The sequence below is a fragment of the Equus asinus genome, chromosome 23 (assembly GCF_041296235.1).
Source record: "Equus asinus isolate D_3611 breed Donkey chromosome 23, EquAss-T2T_v2, whole genome shotgun sequence".
In the NCBI taxonomy this organism is placed as follows: domain Eukaryota; kingdom Metazoa; phylum Chordata; class Mammalia; order Perissodactyla; family Equidae; genus Equus; species Equus asinus.
This window is the reverse complement of record NC_091812.1, coordinates 42,966,596-42,993,560: the sequence shown is the minus strand read 5'-3', so window position 1 is coordinate 42,993,560 and position 26,965 is coordinate 42,966,596. Positions and strand designations below refer to the sequence as shown.

Below are 26,965 nucleotides of genomic sequence, written 5' to 3'. Positions count from 1 at the left end.
CATATTTATAAGGATAGTATTGTATTTCTATATATTATTCAGCATAATTATCTAATCCTATTTAGAAACAAATAGTTCCTTTCCATGACATTAATGAGTATTGCAGAGAAGATGGAAAGAGAGAAGTGGACTAGTATACCAACCCACTCCAACATTTAATTTCAACTCTGAGATTTTGATTATCATAAAATTGCTAGTTAGATCTACAGGCAGATGAACATACATGTGCTAGCTTCTGGCTTTTTAACCAAAGTAAATTTGCTATTTATATATTGCCAAACTAAACAGGAATTGCAGTATCTGAGTTTATATAGAAAATAATGTTTAAATAAACTCATAAATAAAAGGAAAAGTTAAATCTGATTGTTGCCTCAGTTAATATGGATGAGATTTATTGATCCTTATAATAAATACTTCAGTGGAAATAAGCAGTTAGGTCTTTGCTCTCAAGCACTCTGCAGTCTAGCGAGGGATAAAACATGTGCACAACAAACTATGAAACAAGGTAGACTAAGGTGAGCATCATGTGAAAGATACCAAGATCCAAGTGGTTTTAATGCCTTGGACCAATCCCAGCTGTGGATTAATTTTCATAATTCTAAAAAGTGTCAAATCTTCAGTAGATATGTGTAGTCTAGTCACTTCCGGACATTTTACTTTGTCTTTTAGGAATCTTAATTTGTGTGGAGCATATTTACCTTACACAAATCTATTGAAGTGGTGATTGAAATGTTTTTCCAGGCTTTTCATGCTGATACTGTTCAGATATTTTAACAGAGGAAGAAAACCCTGTTCCTTCATATGGTGTAAAATAATAAGGAATACCATAGCAAAACTCAGTTCTCATATCCTTGTTGATGGTTTTCTCCATACGTTATTGCTTATTTATAGCGCAGAATGTTTTCTCTTAAAGAGAAGCCTATTGCGGTTGTAGCAGTAATGTGGTGCAAATAAAATGATCATGATTACATTCCTTCGGGAAATGCGAGTGCAGTTTCCCAATTTAACTACCTAAGGTATATATTTGAGCAATTTTCTTTTTCTACTGCACACAGAGTTGAATGCCACTTTCATAATAATTAGATAGTAGGTTTGTTATGATACTCTTTATAGGAGGTTCAGTAATAAAAATGTAACTGCTGGAACTGAAGCCTTGCCTTCCCAGCCTCTCAAGATATTTTATAACTCTGTGAAGTATTAATAATACTGCAGTCTTTAATCTCCAATAGAAGAATGCTATCTTGTAATCTCTTATGTAGAGTGGCGATATTTGACTACTTTTGTGAAACTGAGCACTGATATACTTAAAATTAGATCAAGCATTATAGATATTATATATGATATATATGGTTTGTTTGTGTGTGGATATACTGTTAATTAGGACCAAAACTCTAAAGTCTCTAAGAACTTGAGAGTTCAGAGAGTTAGATTAACCATTGCACCACAGCAGTGCTTGCCTCGAAATAATTTAGCTGTTTAATACCTGGGCTGAAACAGACGCTCAGATCTCTTGATTCCTCTTCTCCCTAACTCCTCCTCTCCTTACTCCCTTCCTCTTTTCTTTCCTCCTTCTGTCTTTCCCTCTTTTCTTTCTTCCTTTCTTCTTTCCTTAGATGATTTAAATGTAAATCCTATCACTCCTCTTCTCCAAACTTTATTGTATGCCTAGTATTATCTGCAAGAACCTAGATGAATAGTGACAAACAAGTTAGACTTGTGTTCCTTGTACTCAGGGGGCTTGCAGCGCTGGAGAGACAAATGTAAATAAAGAAGCTTACATATAAGTATTCTACATAGGTAGAGTCATAAGCATTCTACATTATCTAATGATAACGTAGTTTAGTGTAATTATCCAATTGGCAGCCATTATTTGTCCATAGAAAATAAAGTTGCTTCCAGATTGAAGCAGTAAAAGGCCTTATTTGAAAAACATTTCAAAAACTGTGAGATGAAACTGAATATAGTGTATCAGTTTTTAAAATATATAGTTAATGTAATTCATTCGAAGTACTCATTTTTAAAATATTAGTTTTTGGTTACTGACAGTATTTTTATATAATTAGTTTTAATATTATGTAAAATGAAGTCATGTGTGAAATGGTGTGTGTAGAAGTGAGAAAGGGACAGGTCCATCTTGGTTCTTTATAAAATATCTGAATAGCCTCCCATTGAAAATATATAGCATACATTTTATATTTAATTTAGGCCCCCACAAATGGGAAATTGTTTAATATATTAGCGTCTGCTTTTTTCTTTTTAATGTAGGAAGCTATATTTCTTTTGGGAAAGTTATGTGGTGATTCTTTAGTAAAAAAACTGGATACTAGATAATTACTTGAATAAAACATTATTTCCCTATGAAACTGCCCATGAAGTCGTTAAAATTTTTTGTTATTGAAAGTCACCGTTTAAACATGACACTTATAATAATGAATCCTGGCATTGTTAAAAGTAGAACTTTCCACTTCAGGATCTGAGTTTATTATAATAGAAAAGAAGGAAAAGCTTGTGGGGTTATTTGAGTTGTTCCAAGATTGTTCATTTTCTATGCATAATCTGTGTGTATGTTGGAATATGAGCAAGGTAAACACTGGCATCATTTTGTCTATTATATCCTGAATATCTGAAGCCCAAGAACTCATAAAATTATTCAAGATCTTAATAGTGTTATTTTTCATCTCCCAGATGAGCTAAGAAATGTCTTAGAATGCTTACATGAATGATCATATTAGTGTAACTATCAGTTCCTGAAAACATGTAATATGTAATAGAGTTCTATGTTCATAGTGGTTTCTTTTTCCCATATCCTACATCACAAGCACAACCCACATCTAGTACTTGAGAAATACTCTCAATTAAACTATATTCAAAATCCCATCATTCACACCATCTCTACTACTCAGGTCACCCTTCTCCCATGCTTGGATACTGAAGTAACCTTTTAACCTGTCTCTTTGCTTGCACCTGCTTATATCCTTGCCTCCCTATAGTCTGTGCTCCACAGAGACAACATGATCCTGTTAACATAGGAATCAAACCATGTCACTCTTCCATTCTAAAGATTCTCATGGCTACCAGTCTCATTTTAAATAAATCCCAAAATCTTTATGATCTTCTGCCCAGCTACATCTGTAATCTATCTGCTACCATTCTCCCTTTGACTGGTTATGAATTACATGAAATTTTTTGAAGTGAAAAAATGTTGTTAGCACAATAACAATTAGGACAAACAAATATAAGGCAAATCCCCAGGTATGTTAATTTAAAATTAAATATTTTAAAAAATAAACATTTGGGGCCAGATTCTTTCATTGCTTTGAATATTCCAGTTTGGTTGGATAGATCGTTCCCTTTAAATAGTAGTGAAGTTACTATTGTTAAAGGAAAAGATAGCAGCATTTGTAACATACAGAGGAATTGCGATTTTGCAAAGAGTATTGCTGGAAGACTTCTGGAAGCAAATAATTTGGCAAGGTTCAAAAGGATATTAAGCATAAAAGTCAAATGGGTTCCACTTGCCTGGATTAAATATGTAAGGGCAGTCAGGTCCCATGCTTTCTTTAGGTTGGGAAGAAATCTCCCACCATATTACGTTGTGCTGCTCAATTAAGTGCTTTATGGAGGATTTGTGGATTTGTCTTACTCAGAAGCCTACTGCATCAACCACTATCAAAGGAAGGATGACGACGCATTGGTTTCTTGCAGTGTGGGAAGCCTACGGTCCTAGGTCAACGTATGCTCTATATGTCTTCCATGCTGTACTGTTAGAAGAAAAAATTCTGTCAATAAAAAACAAGGATTAAGTTATCAGCAACACTTAACCTTGGTTAATTATTTTCTGGAGAACTAAAATTTGAAATCATAGAGCATTTGTCTCCATTTTTATTATAATGGTGATAAACTTTAGTGTTTTTTTCTTCCGATCTAACATAGCTGGAGGATTAGATGTTCCGTTCATTCATTTAGTCAAATTATTTTCCAAGCACCTATTATATTTCAGGCTCTCTGTTAGGTGTTTGGGATTCAACATAATTAACTGTTCAACATAGATGCATTTATTGAATGCACACTAGGTACCAGAGATGGTGGTAAATTCTTGGCATACTTTTCTCATTTCTTTTTTCTTTTTATAGTAGATTTCATTTTTTTAAAGAATATTTAAGTTCACAGCAAAACTGAGGGGAAAGTACAGAGTGCTCCCATAAACGCTCTTCTCCTACACACCCATGGCCTCTCCCACTATCAACATCCCTCACCAGAATGGTACATTTGTTACAATCGATAAATCTACATTGACACATCGTTACCAACCAAAGTCTGCAGTTTACATTGAGTTGTACATTCTACAGGTGTTGACAAACATAATGACATATATTCATCATTAAAGTATATTACAAAATAGTTTCACTGTCCTAAAAACCCTTTGTGTTCCACCTATTCATTCATCTCTCCTCACTAACGCCTGGCAACCACTGATCTTTTCACTATCTCCACAGTTTGGCCTTTTGAAGAGTGTCATACAGTTGGAATAATATATTATGTAGCCTTTTCACACTGGCTTCTTTCATTTAGTAATTTGTGTTTAAGATTCCTCCAGGTCTTTTCATGGCTTGATAGCTCATTTCTTTTTAGGACAGGATAATATTCCACTGTACGAATGTGCCACACTTTATTCTTTCACCTACTGAAGGGCAGCTTAGTTGCTTCTAAGTTTTGGCAATTATGAATAAAGCTGCTTTAAAGTTCTATGTGCAGATTTTTGTGTGGATGTAAGGTTTCAACTCCTTTGGGTAAATACCAAGGAATTCAGTTTTTGGATCACATGTTAGGAATGTGTTTAGTTTCATGAGAAACTGTCAAACTGTCTTCCAAAGTGTCTGTACTATTTTGCATTCCCAGCAACGACGAATGAGAATTCCTGTTACTTCATATGCTAGCCAGCAATTGGTATTGTCCGTGTTTTGCATTTTCATCATTCTAATAGGTTTATAATCGTATCTCATTGTTTTAACTTGCAATTCCCTAATGACATATGATGTTGAGCATCTTTTCATATGCCTATTTTCTATCTGTATATCTTTTTTGGTGACATGTCTGTTCACCTCTTTTGCCAATTTTCTAAGCAGGTTGTTCATTTTCTTATTGTTGAGTTTTAAGAGTTCTTTGTATATTCTGGATAACAGTCTTTTATCAAATGTGTCTTTCACAAATATTTTCTCCACCTATGGCTTGTTTTTCTCATTCTCTTGATCACGTAGTTTTTAAAACAATTCTGTAAACTGGGTGTTATGATCCTCATTTAAAGATAAGGTAAATTAGTTAGAGATGCTTAGAACAAATATGATCCCTATCTCGGGGGGGCTTAAGCAAACTTTTCAGATAACTAGAATATATATACAGGCTTCAGTTTAAAAACTAGTTCACTATTTGTGGAAAAGGGTCATTCTTGAATATAGTATGCACATATCTTCCTTTTAAAGCAAACTGTACGAAATCACTTAAGGATTTCTTAAAGCCATTGCTGTGATCACCTTTTATCTTAGGCTTTATTATAAGGATGCCTCTAGTGTTTGTTAAAGAGACTAAGTTATTTATTGTATACATGGCAAACAAGCCTGATGTGTATATGTGCATGCTACATATTTCTGTGTGTATCAATCTTAATTAACAACGTCTAGTTTTTGACATTGTACTGTCTTTTAGCCAGCCTCATATTCAGATTATCTTAACCTGCTAAGTACAAAAAAAAATTAGATAACCAAACTTGGGGATGGAGAACTTTGCTATGAATAATATTCATTATCTTAAATGAAAGGATTTGGCACAATTTATTTGGAATACTCAGGTGCTGTTTTTATATATCTCTGTGTTCTTAATAGTGTTTAGAATGGATAACTAATTACCAGTTAAATATGGTGTTATTATGAATTGCTTATGCTTAATGTGTCTATATAGGTGCATATAATTTATTTGCAAGTATATACTCAGACGTATGTATATAAATATAATTTACATATTGATCATATTGAAATCATTACTTATCTCAAGCATTAAAATTTTTTGAAGAATATTAAACATGAAATTATACATGCCACATTTTAGTATTTTTATAAAGTCTCACTCTTACTGAAGATATTAAGATTAGAGGACAATAGAATTATTAAAAATCTTTTAGTGCTATTACCTGCCTAGTTACATGATATTGCTAAGAAGCATTATAATGTAGCCTGGGGTTGGATAAAAAGTGTACTCCTTTTTAAGAATGAATTATCAGAACCCAGTCCATTATTTTCAGCTAAGTCTTTGATCTAAGACAGTGGCCTGTAAGATTTCAATTTTGTAACCCCAACCTTCCTTTCATCATGTTCCAAGTGAGGTCTGTAATACCCTAGCTACATCAAAGCAAAAATTAAAAGTTCATATATAATAAAAATTACCAAAAACACCATTTAAATAAGTCTTCTATTGATAATAATAATAGATTTCAAGACTTTCATAAAGGAGCAAGAAGAGTAGTCTAATTTGTCTTTATCATTTCAGGTACCCTGTGTCCTTAGTTAATAGTCCATCAGAACCAAATGCCTTTAGGGAACAGAACCCTGTAAATGTATCAAAGAGTAAAATGTTGATAATGTCCCAAACACTAATTTTCAGCACTGATCTTGGTTTCTATCAGCAAACCATTTCAAAGCTTTTATTTGGATTGCTTCTTCTGGCCACTAATTTAAAAGACGGTATCTGAGTGATAATTTTCTCAAGGTGTGGAGTGCAGTTTCTAGCTATAAAAACAGGTAAGCAGCCTCCTAGAATGCCCAATTATGATGGAAGCTTGAGGATGTTGACAGTTGCTGCTTATGCACCTCTAAAGTAAAGGTACAGTGTTTTCCTTTGCATTTTGAAAAAAACGTTTTTTCATTTTCTAAAGGAACTGTATATTTACTAACTACAAACCATTAGTTTGTCTTTAGGCACAAAATTAGAATAGGAAACTTTTTAAGCTGAGACAGGAGCTTTGATCCAGGACATACTGAACATTTCCATGTAAAGAAGAAACTGTGGCTAGCAATGCAACTAAGCAAAAAAAACACTGAGCACCTTAAAAGTGGCAAATTCTTTTCTGGTCCTAAGGATAGAGGGTGTGATGGACTAAATGTTTATGTCTCCCCAAAATTCATATGTTGAAATCTGACTCATCAATGTGATAGTATTAAGAGGTGGGGCCTGCTGGGGGTAATTAGAGTTAGATAAGGTTATGAGGGTGGAGCCTCGTGAATGGAATTAGCACCCTTATCAGAGTAAAGAGAGAGCCTGCTTCCTCTGCTCTCCAGTATGTGAGAATACAATGAGATGTTGGCAGTCTGCAACTAGGAAAAGGGTTCTCACCAGAACCTGATCACTGTGGCACTCTGATCTCAAACTTTAAGTCTCCAAAACAGTGAGAAATAAGATAAGACACCCAGTTTATGATATTTTGTTATAGCCAGCCCTAGTTGAGTAAGACAGAATGTAAAAGACCTTGAATTTACTCTCAAGGAGTTCAGAATCGGTCTCATTCCAGGTAGGCAATAAGGGAATTGTAGGGAGCCCGTTGAGATTATACTGGTCAACTTCCCCAGATTGTAATGTCAAGAACTCTAAATACTCTCCCCAAGTACAACTTGCCTACCTTTTATTACACAGGAGACATAGGGGTTCATTTCACACTCAGAGACGAGGGTCTAAAATCATGCAAATGATCAGTTTCAGATACTTTATCTCAGATTATTGCCTGGGAGGGGAGTGTGAGAGTGGATAAGGTCAAAGAATTCAGCTATGGGAAGTGTGGGGAGAGAACATAGGGCTTCAGCCAAGCCAGTAGATAGTATGGCAAGAAAAACTGGTAATAGGGCAGACAGTTTTGATGGGGTATAATTAAAGATTAGAAATCAACAAGTCATGGTTGTTACTAATAATATTAAATCCATATAGCTCTGATAATTTTTAAAGCTCGTTCTTAATGTCTTTACCAGGAGGCAATGGTTTGGTGATAGAAAAGCATAGGACTGACCTATCCCAGTTATTAGCAGAATGACTATGAGTATATTGTTTAGCTTTTCTTGGACTTGGTTTCCTTAACTATAGAATGGGAATAATCTATAACTCATCATTTTTTTGAAGATTATTAATATAATTTCACCTAAATTATTCTCATAAATATATATGTATCATTTGTGTTGAAAATCAATTCATATTTATGAATATTTAATCATTTAGAAATAAAGCATATTTATATTTATAATTGTATATTTACACATCACATATGTATATGCAATACACACATATCATCCTTGCTATGTAGAAGATATATAGTTACATAATTTGTATATAAATGTTATAGCTATAATTTTAAGTTAGATATATTATCTATTGTATAAAATAGATTATAAAAGTATAATATATTTACATTTTAATTAATTCTAATGTATATAATTTCTATTAATTCATTCTAATAAATCATTGTGAACATATATAATATATACGACCACATTTGGGAAATTATGGCACACTAAAGAAATTTAACATATCATTATATTATTATATTTATTGGATTCTTATATCACAGATTGCCGAATATTGTCCACAATTTACAAAGGAGGCTGAAAATGTTTTAAAGTTTTAGATAGCATTTATGTGCCCATTCAGCTGATCAACATCACAGCCAGGACTCATGTCTAGTTTTTCTAATCTAGTCCCAGGTAGAGGTGACAGTTTGAAAATAACATCCACGTGTTGAGAAATTCCTGCTTCAACATATTTTACATCTTCTAACAGCATGTGAAACGTACCTTTGGTGTTGAAGCATGATGTGCTGCATGTGCAGTACCCAATGTTTGAAAAGTCTTTCCTCATTCTCTGCCTGAAAAGTTACAAATCATCGTTCAAGACCAAGCTCAAGGTAGATTAAAAAAAAAATCCGTTTCTCTTTATCCAAAAGATAAAGTAATATAATTAAACAATCAAAATCACCAGGGTGAACATAAATATCATTCATTAAAATGCATTTAAAGTATCTTTTCCCCTATTAAAATATGTACATAATGGAAAGAGATTGGAAATATAACTCATAGAACTGTCACACAAGGTTAAACAAGTATTATCATTATGGTGATTTTTATTCCAAATCTTTCCTCAGGAAACAGTTTTTTTTGTGAGGGGAGTATTTTGGAAAACTGCTTGTGATTATATTGATTTTTATCCTGCTTCTTTACATTCCTTTAATAAAGTATTCTCAATAAAATTATGTTTTCCAAACATACCTTTCAGAAATTTAGACTTAAAAACGTTCACTACCATGATCAGCACTTTGATAAACCTTTATACCTGTGGATCTTTTTCAGTACATGGGATTATTTTTAGATTCGATTCTTAGACTAGATAGATCAAATGCATTGATTCTTTTCAACAGTGGACAAGTCTTCCAAACAAGTAACATAAAAATATAAAGTCCCAGCAGCAGAGAATAAGAACACAGGGAGTGGTGTGCCTGGAGTTCAAGAGGGATTCCTATGTCTTCCCTAAAAGAGTTGATAAAATTTAAAATTTTGGAAGGAAAAATCCTTAGCATTATTAACCTTATAATATAAACAAACAAACAAGCAAATAGCAACAATGACAAAACCATCTGTAAGTAGAATTAGTCTCCCCCAGGCCTTGATTTGTGTTTCTGTTTAAAATGTTTTTAATAATTTGTTAATGGGCTTTTCAGGAGGGTTATATCAAATTACATTTACTGTAATAATTCATTTATTTATTCTTTCAACAAATATTTATTGGGAACCTATTGTGTTCAAGGCTGAGAATTCACGGAGGGACAACATAGACATGGCTCCTTCTGTCTCCTAGCAAGGAAGAGGGACACAAGCATGCTAACTTACAAACATATATGACAATTACAAATTGTCTTGTGTTATCATATCACAAAGAAATAGGTAGTAGAAAGGGAGAACCAGATGAGACAGAAGTATGAGAATGGTTTGGTCATGGAAAGAGAAGGGAAGGGTTTCCAGTCAGAGGAAATACAAAAAAAGAAACTCTTAAATCAGGACACAAAAAGCAGACAATAAAGCTGGAATGGAGGGAGAAAGAAAGAAAATGAAAGAAGTAAGAAGAAAGGGCATTCTAGGCCTTGGTAAGTAAGGAGTTTGCATATCATTGTTCATGTAGTGGACTAGTAATGAAGAATTTTTTATCAGGGAAAACAACTTGATTCAGATGATATTTTATGTAGATCAACTCTTACTGTTATGTGAAAACAGATGAGAAGGAAGCAAGACAACTGGAGACTAAAACCAAGGGGCTAACATAGACAACGATGATAGTAGAAAAGAAAATGCAAATGATAGGACCTTGATAGAATGGGAGAAACCAGGAGTTTGTGGGTAAAACGAAAGTTCCACTGAAGGCAAGTGAACGTTGAGACACACTTGAGACATACTTGAGACATACCAGAAGTGCGTCCTGTCCAGTCACCTCTCACAACTGGAAATGTGAGTTTACATTTTCAAAGCAGGTTCTAGATAAGACATAGACAAGTAATATGTAAATTCTGTAGGAATGTATGAGATCAGGTTTCCATAGAGAGTTTATGAAAAGGAGATAGCCCAGAACATACCTTTCCGGGTGATTAACACTTAGAGGGATGCTTATGAGCATTCCTGCCATTATCTTGCTAATATTATGGCTGAAAAATTGCATCTTATTTTAATTTACATTTCTTTGATTTTTTTGGTTGAATATATTGCATTCACTGTATGTTATTTAAAATCTTTTTGACAGAAACTGGGACTATTTATGATAAAAACAGTATGATTTTTCTGGAAAGAAAAATAGCGCTATGTTGTGTTATCCTGAATGCAGTAGAATCAAACTAACAAGTGTTTTGACGTTAACTTCCAGAACTTCCTTAGGACAACATGCTGACATATGGATGGTTTAGCTAATAGAATAGTAGGTATAGGAGTTTGTTCTTTTGAGCCACGTGAATATACTAATTCACACAGTGCTGAGCCAAAAAGGTAAAATAGTCATGCTTTGATTTTCATTCATCCCTAGTTCTCGTTTGGTCTTTTCCATAGTTAGCACAATAGGCTACCACATTTCTAAGAGTTATTGCATATGCTCTAAATACATTAATTTTACTTAAAATATTTTAAATTTCACTCTATAACTTATGTCTTTATTTTTTCTAGTTTTTTATTAACTTTTTAAGCTAAAGCCTTCCTCTTAAATCTGGAATGTTATTCTTTGACAGTAAATCTGATAGGAGAATGAGGTAAATACATTTGTAATTGTATGCTAACATGTGAAAGCAACATATTACCCTGCTCCAAGGTGGTGCCACATTGATGAGTGTAAAATGAGTGACTGATTATGAGAAATTCAGATACAATAATAGCTTATGTGAGAATTATTTTAGCTATTTAAGGTTGTGATATGATTTAATCTTACTAAAACTAGGGTGAATATGCATTTTGCTTTTTTTTTTAATATAGACTGATCTATCAATTGTTTTCTTTGATTTCTGCTTTAAAAAACTCTTCCTCACTGTAAGACTATGTAATTAATTACCTAACTTTCCTTTCCTTATGTTTATGGGTAAATGAATGCCATCAAAATTAAGCAGATTATATCACTACTGCCATTTGGTTTATTCTTGAAATTTTGCTATTTTACAGATACAGTACACATTTTTTTTTTTTTTACCTCAAAGTGAAATATGTAGTGTGAGAAGGAATTTCTGTGTTCTAGAAGCAGTTTTGGCTATAGTGATAATATGAAATATTGGAATTTCCAGTATATTCTGCAAATATATAAAATGGATCAGAAGTAGGAAATGAGGAGTCTTCTGGAAAATTCTTGACATATGTCTCTATGGTATATAGTTGCAATTTTGATATTTACAGGCCCTGAATAACACTTCAGTCTTGGCTTGTTTACTAGCTCTGAAACTCTTGCCAATTCCCCTGGCTCCTTCTTGGGACTTGGGAAATTCAGGTCTTATCAACTAGGCTCCTCCTCTTGGCTGGTCAGAAGCACAGACACTCCCTGTGGTATTTGCTTCCTTTGTGAACCAGTTTTTCTGCTGCTAGTCGTCACTGTTACCTAAACTTTGATTACTTGGTAGCTATCTCAGCTAATACCACCCTGAGGGATTTCATTTTTCTGTTTCCCACCTACAGCTTACTTGAGGGTTTGGGCTATTTGTTTAGCTAGTCGGAATCTTTGTAAAAAGTTTGAAAATAGAGAAAAGTGCAAAATATAATATAGCAGACATAACTTTATACTTTGGTTGTGGGTATACTGTAAGAAACATAAAATCGACCTCATTAATAAATTCAGGCAATATTGGATTCAAATCCCAACGGTCACATGTACCATTAGGCAAGTCTCTGCCCCAAGGTTGTTTGGTGTGGGTTTCTCTAAAATTGTTTCTGCTTCTAAATATCTACACTTCAATCCAACAATCCCCTCTATAAGAGACTTGAACACAGACTCAAGTAAGTCAAGAGGGAATTATTTCTGAGAACAAATATATATGTATATATACTAAATACATATTTTAGTATTTATTAAAAAGAAATATATACCTTAAAATTTTTCTTTCAGAATCAACATAATGACCATCAGGAAAAATAATTCAGTTTGTATAACTAGGAGGGCAAGGGAGGCAAAGGAAAAGAAAAACTTGAAGAGGTTAACAGACCACCATGTTTAAAAAATATTTGAAGAAAGTGATTGGAAATAGATTTTGTGCTGAAACAAAGGAGGGGATATTCAGGGGACATGAAATGAATGTAGGAGCCCAGATCCCAGTAACTGAGCGGGTGTCAGAGAAACCTTTTGGCCTCAGTTTCAGGAACACTTAATTTGAGCTTCCAGTTTAAATTTTCCTTGAGGAATGAGAGGTAGGATTTAAAATTTAGGGCACAAGTTGCAGAAACTAATAGGAAATGTCCTATATAAAGCCAAGATTCAGTCTACTCTCCCAATGAGGGTAAAAAAAGAATGAACGCATTGCTCAGAGAGTTGCCGAGAGGAAACTTACATGACATGACATTGGCACTGGGTGAAGGGAAGATAGTTCTCTACTGAGAGTTTATGACCACAAACCAAATTTGAGTTTTGGTGCACATTCACATTATACCTACATGGAAAAATAATTTAAGGTGATCTCATCTAGCTGATCTACATATGAGACTGGTCAAAGTAAGCAAAAATGCTCTTGGGAAAATTGCATATTTAACCCAGGCTTCAAAATAAGGAAGCAGAATCAAACACAGTGGGTCTCAATAAACAGATAAACAACACCCACATCCAGACACATAAGTAAACCAGAAAAATAAAAAGAGATCTTAATAGCAGCCAGAGGAAACAGGTGATTTCTTTCAATTGACTGATAGTTAATCTATTAAATGATTTTTCAACACTTTCCCACAACAGAAGCTGAAAGAGAGCAGAATAGTATCTTAAATGTGCTGAGCAACACACACACACACACAATGCCCGCCCCCTCCACAGAAACTGTCGACCTAGAATACTGTGCCCTGATACTATGCAGTAAAAATTTCTTTCAAGAGCACAGGCAACATAAAGACATTGACAGACAAAGAAAAATTAAACTTACCACCAATAGACCCTCAGTTAATCAAATTCTAAAAAAGTAATTTAGGCAGAATGAGTATTTTCCCAGATGGAAGATATAAGGTGGAATGCATCTAGGTAAATAAAGGTAATTGTAAATATGTGTCTAAATATAAATAAGTGTGAACTGTAATCTGAACTAACACAAAACAACAGCAGTGACAACAATGTTTAATTTATGTGGTGGGAAACAGTATAGAGGAAAATGCTTGCAAAATTTGCATGCAATTTTGATGGATAGTAGTTGGCATTAAAATACACTATACTCTATTTTCTTTATATTGTTCAGGAGAAAGGTAAAGATATGAATGTTAAAATAGCAAGGATTAAAATGAAAAGTTTAGACATAGAGAATATAGTATCCAAATAAATAGAGGAAATGGAATAAGAAAGGGAAAAGAAAATCAATTAAAAGAAGGCAAGAAGGGAGGGGAAATCCAGGTGGGTCTGATTCTAAAGTTTATCCTCTTTTTAGCACTTATTTAAGACAACCAAAACCCTCAGATAAGTTACAGTTTAGATTCTCAAACCAGGACACTGGAAAGTTAATAAGAAATGTTTTGATTACTTGATATTTCATTCATGCAAATAGGAAAACTATTTCTATCATGGAAAAAAATCAAGTCAGTGCCTACATTCACCTTCCCAAATTACAAAAAAAAGGTTAATAGAACCAGGTGTCCTCAAAATTTTATATCATTTTATCTCTAGAATAACTCTCAGAAATAGGTATCATTACACCCACTTCACAGATAAGGAAACTGAGCCTCAATGAGGTTAAATAATTCACCCAAGTTCCCATGGTGGAAGAGTCAAGATTCAAACCCAGCTTTACAGAAAGCTATCTTCATTGTGTTCATTACTCCACAGCTGAAATGCAAGGTAGAGAAGGTTGTTTTAACTGGCTTATAAATCTTTATTTAGACCAAATAATTTGAAAATGGTAATCCTGAGAGGAGAACAACCTAAGCATAGAGTCAGAGATTGTACTAGTGTCATCAGTGAGCATACTGGATACTTAATTTATGCTATATTAAATCAACTCACAGAGAAGACCAGACAAGCCACAAGCTTTGCTGTTCCCAGATCCTCCCCTCTTACCTTCCTCCTCTTGGAACCTCCCCCATTTCTGCAAAAGGTAAATCCAGAATGTCAAGAGGATTGAATAAGTCATCAACAATACACACTTTCTACTATACCAAAGAGATCTGTATAAACATTTTTTATGAATAAAAGGAATTATCAATAACGCTTCTGTATTTCTTGAATAAAGTAGAATACTTACATTTATTTGGAAAAAAGAAAAAATCTTTGATAGACCAGCATTTTGAAAAACATACAATTGCAATACATAAATCTTCCTGTTAAAAGGATTGACTTTGGCAGAATTACTCAGTAGACAGTAGAATTTACACAATGGTAATAGGGGTAAGATATTGAAATGCATATAAGTTTCACTGATATAATTCTTCAGCAGACAATGATTAAAATTAAGGCAAAATTGGTTCCAAAATAAAACATCTATTTTAGAAAACTAGGATTTATTGTGTTTGAAAACTCAAGATATGAGTTTTGGGAAAAGCAGCTTTCTACTTTACTGAAAGGGACTATTATCTAAGAACAATCATTCATATAGCTTCTGATTTGGCAGTGATCCAATGATATCATTATGATAGACAAAGGAAGCCGGGCTTTTCAAGCTTTTTAATTTAGAAAAATAGATTTTGTTAGTTTTATTCTCCTCTCTATTTTCTGTTATGTGTTTAAAGGAGAGAGTGGGATTAATTTTATACGGCGAAGACACAAAGGAAAGATCCGCTCTCGCATCCATCAACCAGGGTTGCCAAAAACGCTATTTGCTTCCTTCATGAAGAAAAATACTTTCTGGTATTCAAACTGCTCATTCTAGACTTATCTCCACTGTAACAGGTACAGATGAAAAAGCTGTTTTCCTAGCAGTCCTGGAGTTACAAATCCAATTTGAGTCTAGTGATTGAGACCCTATATTCTTTTTTTAATGCAACTGCAAAGCCTAGAGCTTTCTATGTGACTGGTTCTGATTAAGTATAAGTCTGTGATTTTACATGCTGCACTTTGTCATCAAGATACTATTAGAATCCTCATTGTATAATTTCCCCATATAAAAATCTCCAGACTTCTGTCACAGAAGGTTCTGCAAAAGATATTCTAGACTATGTGATCTGAGGAGCGCCTGTCTAAAAATTCCCTGAGGGATTAAATTGTAAATTTCTTAGTTGCCTCCATAACCTACCAACTCAAATCTCTCTCACATCAGACCCCACGTTTTAACAAGCTTCTCTGAAACTCTTATACATACAGAAATTTGAGAACCAGCATTCTAACGGTTTGAAGAGAGTTGCAGGCAGCTTATTCTAGGAACAAGATAATGGACTTTAAAATCTCAAAGACTTAGATTTTGTCCTGTGAACAAATTACAGTGCACTCCTGTAGCATAGTTGCTGTGCGACCCTAAGTTCATTGCTCGATCTCTCTGAGCCCCAGTTACCTCATATGTAAAATGGGGATAATAATACCTGTCTTGCAAGGTGTGTCTAGATTCAGGAAGCAGATGCTATATTGGTATAGTGCCTTGAGTTGTTTAAAACATGGTGTTTATTGTATACCTCTGTGTGTGTTCTCCTTAGGACCCACACTTATTGGAGTCGGGGTAGTCTGTTCTCTTGACTCTCATAGAGTCTCTTATCATTTCTAGTTGTGAGGCTGCTCAGTTCAAGGGGTTAAAAATGAATCCCTTTCCCATCTTTGCCTGCCTGTCATCTCATTTGAAGAAAGGTTTATGGAAACTTAATGGTCTTTTTTGCAAAATGCTAGGAAAGATTTGAGCCTATCCTGTCACTTAGACAACTAATTACACCATTACATGCTGCAATTACAATTAAAGATTTTCAGCTGATGAAAGGCATGTTCGCTGCATTCTCATTACCTGATATTTCCTTGCCAACACTCAAGAATATCATGATTTTGATGAAACGAAAACAACTCAAGGAGCTGTATTTGCTCAGTAACGTCAACAGAGCAGTTCAGGGAGCCTGTTGCAATCCCCTTCTGCCCCGCTGCATTTTTCCACCGAGCTATTTAAAGCTACAGTCTTTGTTATTACCTCACAGAACTTGTTGGCTGCCAGAATCATTAGTAATTTCTGCTGACCCAGCATTGTCTGTGGGAAGCATCACAACCTGGTAGTCATGGAGAGCTCTTTTGGCAGGAAGCCAATTGGATTTGGTCTTAAGTTGACTCAGACCAGATCAGTCAATTCAAATTACTTACTGCCAGCAGTGGCCTGGCATATAATGTGCTTGCTTTAAGTGTGCGTTATTTACAACATCCTCTTAGCGTTAGCAGAAGCAGACTGATGGCCCAGGGCCAAAGGACACCCCCTTAAGATTCTCTTGTTCTTCCTTTTTGACTTATTGCTGCCTGGGATCGCTACTCGGCTTCCCAGCCCCATAAATGTCATTAAGACCAACCGCCATTCTGATGCTTGGTCCATTTTAAATCATTCCCTTTCAAATAGTTACCTAATGCCTGAAAATGAATTTTTTAATGGTTAGAAACTTGATACCTCCTAAGGATTTATGTTCTGTGTGAATATGTTTAATAATTAAAACTTCTTCCTCATTGTTTCATTTATGACGAGTTATGACTCTGCTCCAAGTAACGGAAAACCTGATCTAAACTGTCTTAACTGAATTGGTGATTTATTGCCCCAACAAAATGAAAAGTGCGAAGGCTTCAGGCACTGCAGAATATAGAGATCAAAAACAATGTCACTGGGCCCTTGTTCCTTGCTCGTGGTCTCTCAGTTCTGCTTCATTACTTACAGACAGGCTTTCTCACCTAAATTCATAAAAAAGCTGCACATGCCTTACGATCTCACGTCGGCTCAGCTTCAGAAACGGCAGCAAAGAGGGCCAGCTATTACTTAAGCATTCCTGGCAAAGTTCATATTGCACTTCATTGGCTGTATTTAGATCACATGCAAGTCACTATGCCTATCATTCTGAAGAAGGCAGTGGAGTGCTCTGATTTGATAAAGACCACGTATCTGCCTGTAGATCAAGGTTTGATTATCCTGACTCATACCACGTGCGCTGACTGGACTCTAAGAAGAAATCAAGGTTCAGTTATGAAGAGAAGAGGAAACAAATGATGGAAATGTCTTTGACCTTGTAGTTAAACAAAATTTACCTCCTTAGGAGTTTCTCCCATTAATCTGTAATTGATTCCTCATACTCTACAGAACAAAACCTATTTCTATTTTCTCTGCAACCTGTTGATTCTCAAAGAAACAATAATGTTCTTTCGCCAAGCTGTAATAAATTTAGGATGAGTAGTTAATGCAATAGGATCACTTAAGTTTTAATGCAAATTCAAGCTGAATTGACACAAGTTTAGTATGTAGAACAATGGATCTAACCCTTGGAAGCCTATCAGAATTACCAGATTGAGCACTGAAAAAGCAAATATGCCTGTGTATAAACCACACCAGATCTACCATCCAGCATTTGGGAGGATCCTGCATAGGTATATGTATTTTCCAAAAGCTTCACAGTAATTCTCACACACAATTTTATTCATAAAACACTGATCTCTAGAGAATGAGAAAAATGATATCTTTATTATTCCTATCCAAGAGAATAGCAAAAGGATTTTGCCTGGTACTAAATGTCACATTTCAGAGAGACAGAGATAAATATAGGCTACTCACAGGCAAATGGCAAGGGTGAAACTATGCCTTTGGAGAAACAGGAGTAACTGACCACATGGATAATAAGAATGTACAGAAGCTAGCGGGGGAAAAAAAAAATCAGTATCCCAGGAGGTTTTTCAGAAAACTTTTGGTATTCATCTATCTACCCATTCAATCAAAAAATATTTAATGGGTACAAGCTACCTATCAGACACTGAGCTACATGCTAGTATTAAAATGTTGAGTAAAAACAGTCATGGAGTTCACTCTCATGGACCTTACAGTCTAAGATTGAGACAGATATTGTATAGTTAGGCTGCTTTTGCCTGCAGACCCCAAACAAAGAGGGTTTGATAATTAGAACGTTAACTCATAAAATTATTAGTATAAATGTAGGAAAGAATTTGAGGTTAAATCATTAAACGGCTTGGTGACATCACTAAACATCCAAAATCTTTGTGTCTCTCTTCTCTCCCACCTTTGGTGTTGGCTTCATCTTCATTACATTTGTGGTGACGATCTGTCTCGCACTTTCAGAGACTATATCCAAACTCAAAATGTCCAAAGAAAAAGAAAGAAGACTGTCTCTTCTTTTGTCTCCATCATAGAAATGAAGATGAGATTCCCAGAAGTCCCCCATCAGATTTCTTCTTCCATCTCATTGGTCAGATTGAAGATACATATATATTCTTGCATCCATCATTGGGAAAGGGGGAAGGAATTACTATGATTGACCTGAACTATATCTAGATTATGTGGATGTTGAAAGTCAACCAAAATGCTACAGAAATCAATAAATTGCAGAAACAAATAAAAAAATTGCACATGTGAAGGAGCCCTATACCATGTTTAAAAGTCTCTATTAGGGAAGTGTGATAATCTAGAAAGATTTTCCTGAGGAAGATTAAGCAGAGACAAAGAAAATGAGTAGCATTTGAATTAGTAAGGAAAAGATAGAGAGCGTTTGGGCATAGAGAAGAACATTTGAACAATGTCCTGTGGCTGGACAATGAAGTTATACAACAAGGGAGGGTCATAGAAATATCACTTCTGCTGTAGATGGGACCCAAAGTGAATAAGGGGAGAAAAACGAGAATTTTTCTAGGTGAAAGACGATGATACTTTGGTATTGGTGGTGAAAATATAGAGAAGTGGACTAATATCTATTTAGAGGGGAAACTTAATAAGACATGAGATGGCATGGATACGGTTGGGGGAAATGTTTCAGGGAGCAAGAAAATACATTCTGTCAGCAAAGACTTCTGGGTTTCAGGCTTGCTGAAGTAACTAGTAGTGAGTGGAAGTGGTCCATGTTAAGGTTGTCCAGTAAGAAGTAATAGAGTATCAGACAAGGAGCAGCAACAAGGCTACCAGGTTACAGAGGTACTGCATTAGTGCTCCTTAAATCTGCCACGGCCCCAAAGCCTGGACAATGTCTTCCCTTCACTGTGAAAGCGTAACCCAGCAGTTCATCACAGTCCTCAGATTTCAGTGAATTTGGGTGAATAATCACTCTTGACCCAAATGAAATCATTAAGTGCCCAGATAGGAGCTGTTTCCATGCAAAGCGCAGGACCTTATAATTAAGTTTGAGAGGACTCAGTGGGAAAAGAACAGGCTACCCTGAGGTACCCTTAGCCAAAAAAAAGCTTCCTAGTAAGGTACATGGCATTTCATCACTGGGCAAAATCTTCCATTAGCAAATTGCTAGAAGGCACATAAGTAACACAGAATAGGCCCTCAATATAATTCGAAAGTAGAGATCCCCCAAATTATTATAAGGGTTTTTTCCTTCATTTTCTATTGATGATTTTATATCTTGAAGACAAAAAATACCTTTATTCCAATTTGCATGGCTGCAGATGTCATTCTTAGCCAAATATACATAGACACCATTAGTTGGTCTAAACCCTACTTTAAAAAAATAGTGAGAATGTGTTCTCTTGTTCAGACACTAAATATCATCCACTCAATATATTGTTAAACATCAAATGCCATCTAATCCATCCATTCATCTGTATTTCACATTTCCGTATTTCATTTTAAATCTCCTCTTTCATCCTACAGCTTTATACAATCTTACCTCTCTAACTAGTTATCCCACAATGTAGCTAACATTCAAAATAGCACATGTACTCAACATGAAAGTAACTTGTAATCCCCACTCTGTGGGAACTGGTACTTAGAGTTCCCATTAACACAGTGGGAAGTTATACACTTAACTCTACTCCCATTCAAATGAGGGTATATATGCAGTATGCACAGAAATCCACTCTTAAATCAGATATGATTTTTGAGCTTTTAGAATTGGCTGCTTTTTATATTATATCTTTTGACTAGACAGAAACTACTGCTGTGAGAGATACAATTTTATAATGTGTTCATATGTTTGTGGTTGTATTACAAAACATGAATTTTACTTGGTAAAAATAAGATTAAGTATTTACTTCCTTCCTCCTTATGGTACAGGCAATTGTGTGAATTTAAATAATTAGCAAGTTGACTGTTCAAGTAGTCATAGCAGAAACAAACACATAACACCCTCATTTGATGTAATAAATGATCGCAAGTAGTATTTTTTATTACCATTGTCCTCAACTGTTGGTAGAGCCCTGGAGTAGCTGAGGTCTTTCTAGCATTGAAACTAATATTAACAATGATCCTCTCTTCCCCATCTCATTTCTTGCAAGAAGATAAAAGGCATATTAATGCATCAAACAAGGATAATTACTTAATGAGCTTGGAAATTTTTCAAAATCAAGTAGTAATGTCTTCTCTCTATGCAGGAACCATATTGAATTCTAGACATTTGTGTTCCCTTTTCTTTTCTTTCTTATCCCTTCAAACTCTGATATTCAGTGCTCCAGGAGATCCCATTTGTAAGTAATTGTGACTCCAAAAGTAACAGGCAACTTTGTGCCTGGGCCTATTCTTTCATTTGCTCAACAAGTATTTATGGAGCAACTACGTCCCAGTCATGGTTCTAGGTGCTGTGGATATAGCAACAAACAAAGCAGAAAAAAAAATCTCTACGTTAATGAAGCTTATGGCAAAATGGTTTCACTTTACAGTCAAACAAATAAACAAAAAAAAGGAAATGGACAATGTCCCCGATTTCAAATTATACTACAAAGCCATAGTAACCAAAACAGCATGGTACTGGCACAAAAACAGACACACAGATCAACGGAACAAAATTGAGAGCCCAGAAGTAAACCCACACGTTTATGGACAGCTAATATTCGACAAGGGAGCCAAGAGCATACGATGGAGAAAGGAGAGTCTCTTCAATAAAAGGTGTTGGGAAAACTGGACAGCCACATGCAAAAGAATGAAAGTAGACCATAACTTTACACCATGCACAAAAATCAACTCAAAATGGATTAAAGACTTGAATGTAAGACCCGAAACCATGAGACTTCTAGAAGAAAACATAGGCAGTACGCTCTATGACATTGGTCTGAGCTTCGTATTTTCAAGTCCCATGTCTGACCGGGCAAGGGAAACAAAAGAAAAAATGAACAAATGGGACTACATCAAACTAAAAAGCTTCTGCACAGCAAAGGAAACCATCAACAAAACGAAAAGACAACCTAACAATTGGAAAAGATGTTTGCAAACCACATATCAGATAAGGGATTAATATCCAAAATATACAAAGAACTCATACAGCTCAACAACAAAAAAACCAACAATCCAATTAGAAAATGGGCAAAAGACCTGAACAGAGATTTCTCCAAAGAAGATATACAGATGGCCAACAGGCATATGAAAAGATGCTCAACATCATTAGCTATCAGGGAAATGCAAATCAAAACTACAATGAGGTATCACCTCACTCTGGTCAGAATGGCTATAATTAACAAGACAGGAAACAACAAATGTTGGAGAGGGTGTGGAGAGAAGGGAACCCTTCTTTACTGCTAGTGGCAGTGCAAACTGGTGCAGCCACTATGGAAAACAGTTTGGAGTATCCTCAGAAAATTAAGGATAGATCTACCATATGATCCAGCTATTCCACTGCTGGGTATTTATCCAAAGAACTTGAAAACACAAAGGCATAAAGATACTTGCACCCCTATGTTCATTGCGGCATAATACGCAACAGCCAAGACTTGGAAGCAACCTAGGTGCCCATCAAGGGAAGAATGGATAAAGAAGATGTGGTATTTATACACGACGGACTACTACTCAGCCATAAGAAGTGACGAAATCCAGCCATTTGTGACAACATGGATGGACCTTGAGGGTATTATGCTGAATGAAATAACTCAGAGGGAGAAAGTCAAATACCATATCATCTCACTCATAAGTAGAAGATAAAAACGACAAAAAAAACACACAAAAAAACCCCATAGCATTGGAGATTGGACTGGTGGTTACCATTGGGGAAGGTGGGAGGGGGGAGGGCAAAAGGGGTGATTAGGGTCACATGTGAGGGGATGCACTATAATTAGTGTTTGGGTGGTGAACATGATGTAATGTATACAGAATTCGAAATAGGTACATCCGAAAAAAATAAAAATTTTTTTAAAATTTTAAAAAAAGAATATGGACCTCTGATATGTAAAAGTAGAGGAAATTTGTATATTGTTTGTATTTGTATATTAACAAGAAAATGAAGAAAAAACTAGCATTTATTAATTAGCTATTATTTACCAGACATCATATTTGGTGTTTTCAAGTATTTTAATACTCACAATCATTCAATATAATCATCCGAGGTTTCTGATACATCTATATTCGAACAGAGTTTTGACACGTTAATTTGATAGTAGAATGACATTCCTTATTATGACATAAATATTTTTGCCACACAATTGAAGCTGCTTTTATCAATGTGAATTTATTACTGGCTGGTAATCAGCATTCTGTAAATAAGTAAAAATAGCATAAATTAAAAATTAAGATCTGCTGACACTCTATCTTATAAAGGTTCATATTCAGATAACATGTTTTCTTCCTCAGTGACAGTTAGGTAAAGAGGAAAAGTTAACAACCACGCAGACTCCCGATTTTGACTGAGTGATGTGTTTGTGCATGGTTGTTTACGTGGGGAATGTTGTGTGTACATAAAGTGTATTTATACTAATGATTTGCACTGAAGAAAACAATACAAATTATTGTGAGAATATTCTTAGGGGAAATGAAATTCCTAAATTTCAAGCAGATGGTCTTACCTAAAAACATGTCTGTGATTCACGTAAGAAATTTCCTTCTGTTTTAACTTCATCGAGCCTTGCCTTTTAACTACCCATAAGATAGCCTAGAACCTTCAGGAAGCATTTTTAATTACTATTATTTTTAGAACATAGATAACAAGATCACATAAACCAGCTTGGGGTCAGGGAGTGGTGCAGAAATCTCTCATTGGGAAAGAGTCAGGTACTCTTCACTTTTGATAGCTAAAAATGCATCATACCTACCTTAATCTCTTTTAACCTTACTTCTACATTTGATGCAATATCAATGCAAGGAATTAATATATGAGTTATCTTGAAACGATGCCTCTTTGGGAGCAGTTTAGGTTATGAAGGAGTTCAGAACATGTTACCCCAAAATATGCTGCTTTGGCATATTGATTGTTTTGAGCTGAAGGCAATTGAGAAATTGCAGATACAGGAAGTTCTCTAAGGCCTTCCCCTTTCTATTTAAAAGCAGATCATAAAATTTCCCATGAGAAGGACGCCCTCCCTGTGCCAGGAAAAGAACGTTCTTATCACCAAAGACTGGGAGTTGACACCGTAATCGACCTGTACAAGTACACCTACTAAAATAACCTTTGTCTTCTATTAGTTTCCCTCATATATTTCCTAGTCACTGTCCCATAATTTACTGCTCATAGCCTAAGCCTCTTTGTCTTATCACATCTCGTAATTTATCATTCTTTGTTTAAAAAAGTATATAACCTTTTGGGCCTAACAGCTTTTTGGGTCTTCGTTTTCCTTTTGAAGACTCCCATATACGCACATAAAAATATGGAATAAACTTTGTATGCTTTTCTTCTTTTAATCTGTTTTCTGTCAGTTTAATTCTCACTCCTTGCCACACAGCCTAGGAGAGTAAAAGGAAGTTTTCCTCCTAGGAGAGTAAAAGGAAGTTTTCCTCCCATATAACTACATTTTGATGAGATCTTTGGTAACTCCATACTATCTACAGAATAAAGTTCAAACTCCTCCAGAAATGTGATGTTGAATTTCCTTATCCACTGACCATAACTTTTTTCTTCTAATTTCATCTTTTCTCCCATACCTTTCCAGCTGGTCATGTTTCCAGTGAACAAGGGATCCCTCTGTTCATTGGCTTTTCTTCTCTTTCCATGAAATGTTTCCCCTCGTTTAAACCTAACAATTCCTTCTCATTCATCAACACCTTGCTCAAAACCACATCTTCTGAGAAGTCTTCCACAAACTTCTGGTCTTCCATAGTGTCACATTTATATCTTTATCTATATCTATGCCTATATAATTATCTCATTTACGGTTATAGTTTATCAGGCATCCTTTTGAGCCCCTGGAGAAATCCTTGAGATCGGAGTTTATGTCCTGCATAGTGTTTGGAGGGTTCCCATAATACAAAGAGGTATGTCGAAGCCAAAAATGAGGCAAACCAACGTTAATTCCTTGTTGTCATGTTATTTTGTTCCTGATAGCTTTTGTATTGGAATGATGGATTTGTCATGTTCTGAGGATCAGATTTTGTTGTTAAAACAAACTGTATTTTCATTATAAACTTTAGTTTTTATATCATTCTGATGAAGTTCTTGCGGAGGATTAGTGTCAGCCTTGTACTATTATTGAGGTGTAATGATTTATCTTTCCCAATTATTTCTATTTTCCAATAATTAAAAGTTTACTTTAACTGCCCAGCAAATGGCTGCATCTGGCTGTTTGTTTTTGTGGTGTAAATGAGGCTCTGATTGTTTTCTATTGTAGGATGATGCTCCCTGCTAATTTTCGATGATTGTTTTTATACTTTGCTGTGTCTAGTGTCATCAACACAGACAGGAGAAGATGCACTTAGAATACGCAGATGACAGCTTGCTCCTTTGCCTGTTACCTGGCATGGCTGTGTCTGCACTGCGTTAGTGGTGAGGCTGAAACTACTTGGTCTGCATTTAATTCCATAATATAAGCCTAAAACCTGCTGAATCTTGCAGGCTGTGTTTAGAAAAACATAAGAAAAAAACTCTATTATTTGAATAAAGAATGCTGCATAGAGATCTAGTGAGCCAATGAAAGCTGTTGCATCTTGCTTTTAACCCAAATGAGTCAAACACCATTACAGAGAATAACTTCTGTCACTTCTCCAGCTGCAGTAGGTACATGCCAAGTGGAACCATTGATACAAATTATACAGGCTATGACTGTGGTGGTTCTTTCGGCTGCATCCTCCTGCATGTTCATTTTCATGGATTTGCAGAATTTTATACAATTAGAGATTATAATCTATCTAGACCTTACTCTTGTTTTATGAATGAGGCAATTTGTCTGAGACCACACAACTACGAAGTAGCAGTACTGGGAATTAAATCCTTGCCCAGGTGATTACAAATGCCCTGTTCTTAATGTTTTGTAACAGGATTTTATTCCCTCGAAACGATGGCAGAGCCATATCTGCTGCTTTATAGTCAGCTTTGCTTTCACCAAACACGTAGAAAATGAAAGGATTTATGTACTTTGCATTTATTTCTACTCTTGTATTTTATTTTCTTTGATAATATATTTTCTAATTTACTCAGATTTAATTCCTTATGTTTTTAATCAACAGATATTTATTGAACACTTTTTATATCTGTTATGCTCTATGGGAATGAAATTGTACAAAGTATAATTCTTGACATTAAAATGTTTACTATCTTATTTGAGATATTAGACACGCAAATATGTGTAATAAAATGCAACATGTGAAAATTGTAAAATAAATTTATCAAAAAGTCTCTACTATTTGGAGTATAATACTTAGGTGCCTTTGTTTTCTAGTGACTATCTTCCTCCCAGGTTTTATTTACAGACTCCTCCTTTTTCAACAGCCCTTTTCATGGCATTTTGCTCAGATTTCATAAATTGTTAGTCATTTGGCTTCAATAAAAGTTTTTTATTCTAGTGATTGAGCCTAATCTTGGTGCATTTTATTTTATTTTTTGGGGGAAACTTTTCAATTTTTTTTTATTTTCAGAAGAATACAAAGTTTAGTGGAGAAAATTTTAGAAGGTGTTGAAATACAAATTATATCTTTACTTAATTTTTAAAAAATTGTATTGCAATAACATTGGATTATAACATCATATAACTTTTAGGTGTACATCGTAATATATTTCAAAGCATAGATTACATCATGTTCACTACCCAAATCCGTCAATACACATGTGAGCCTAATCACCCCTTTCACCCTCTTCTCTCCCCTCTTCCCCTCTGCTACCCACCAATCCAATCTCTGTTGCTATGTGTTTATTTGTCGTTGTTTCTATCATCTACCTATAGTGAGATCATATGGCATTTGACTTTCTCCCTCTGACTTATTTCGCTCAGCATAATACCCTCAAGGTCCATC

The 26,965-nt window shown here is 35.0% G+C and overlaps 1 protein-coding gene across 25 annotated transcripts in view; it reads left to right on the top strand.

Annotated features, from left to right (window-relative positions):
* Positions 1–26,965, top strand: part of PTPRD (protein tyrosine phosphatase receptor type D) — a 2,080,413-nt gene that overhangs the window by 869,542 nt on the left and 1,183,906 nt on the right. The gene's annotated exons all lie outside the window — the stretch shown is intronic.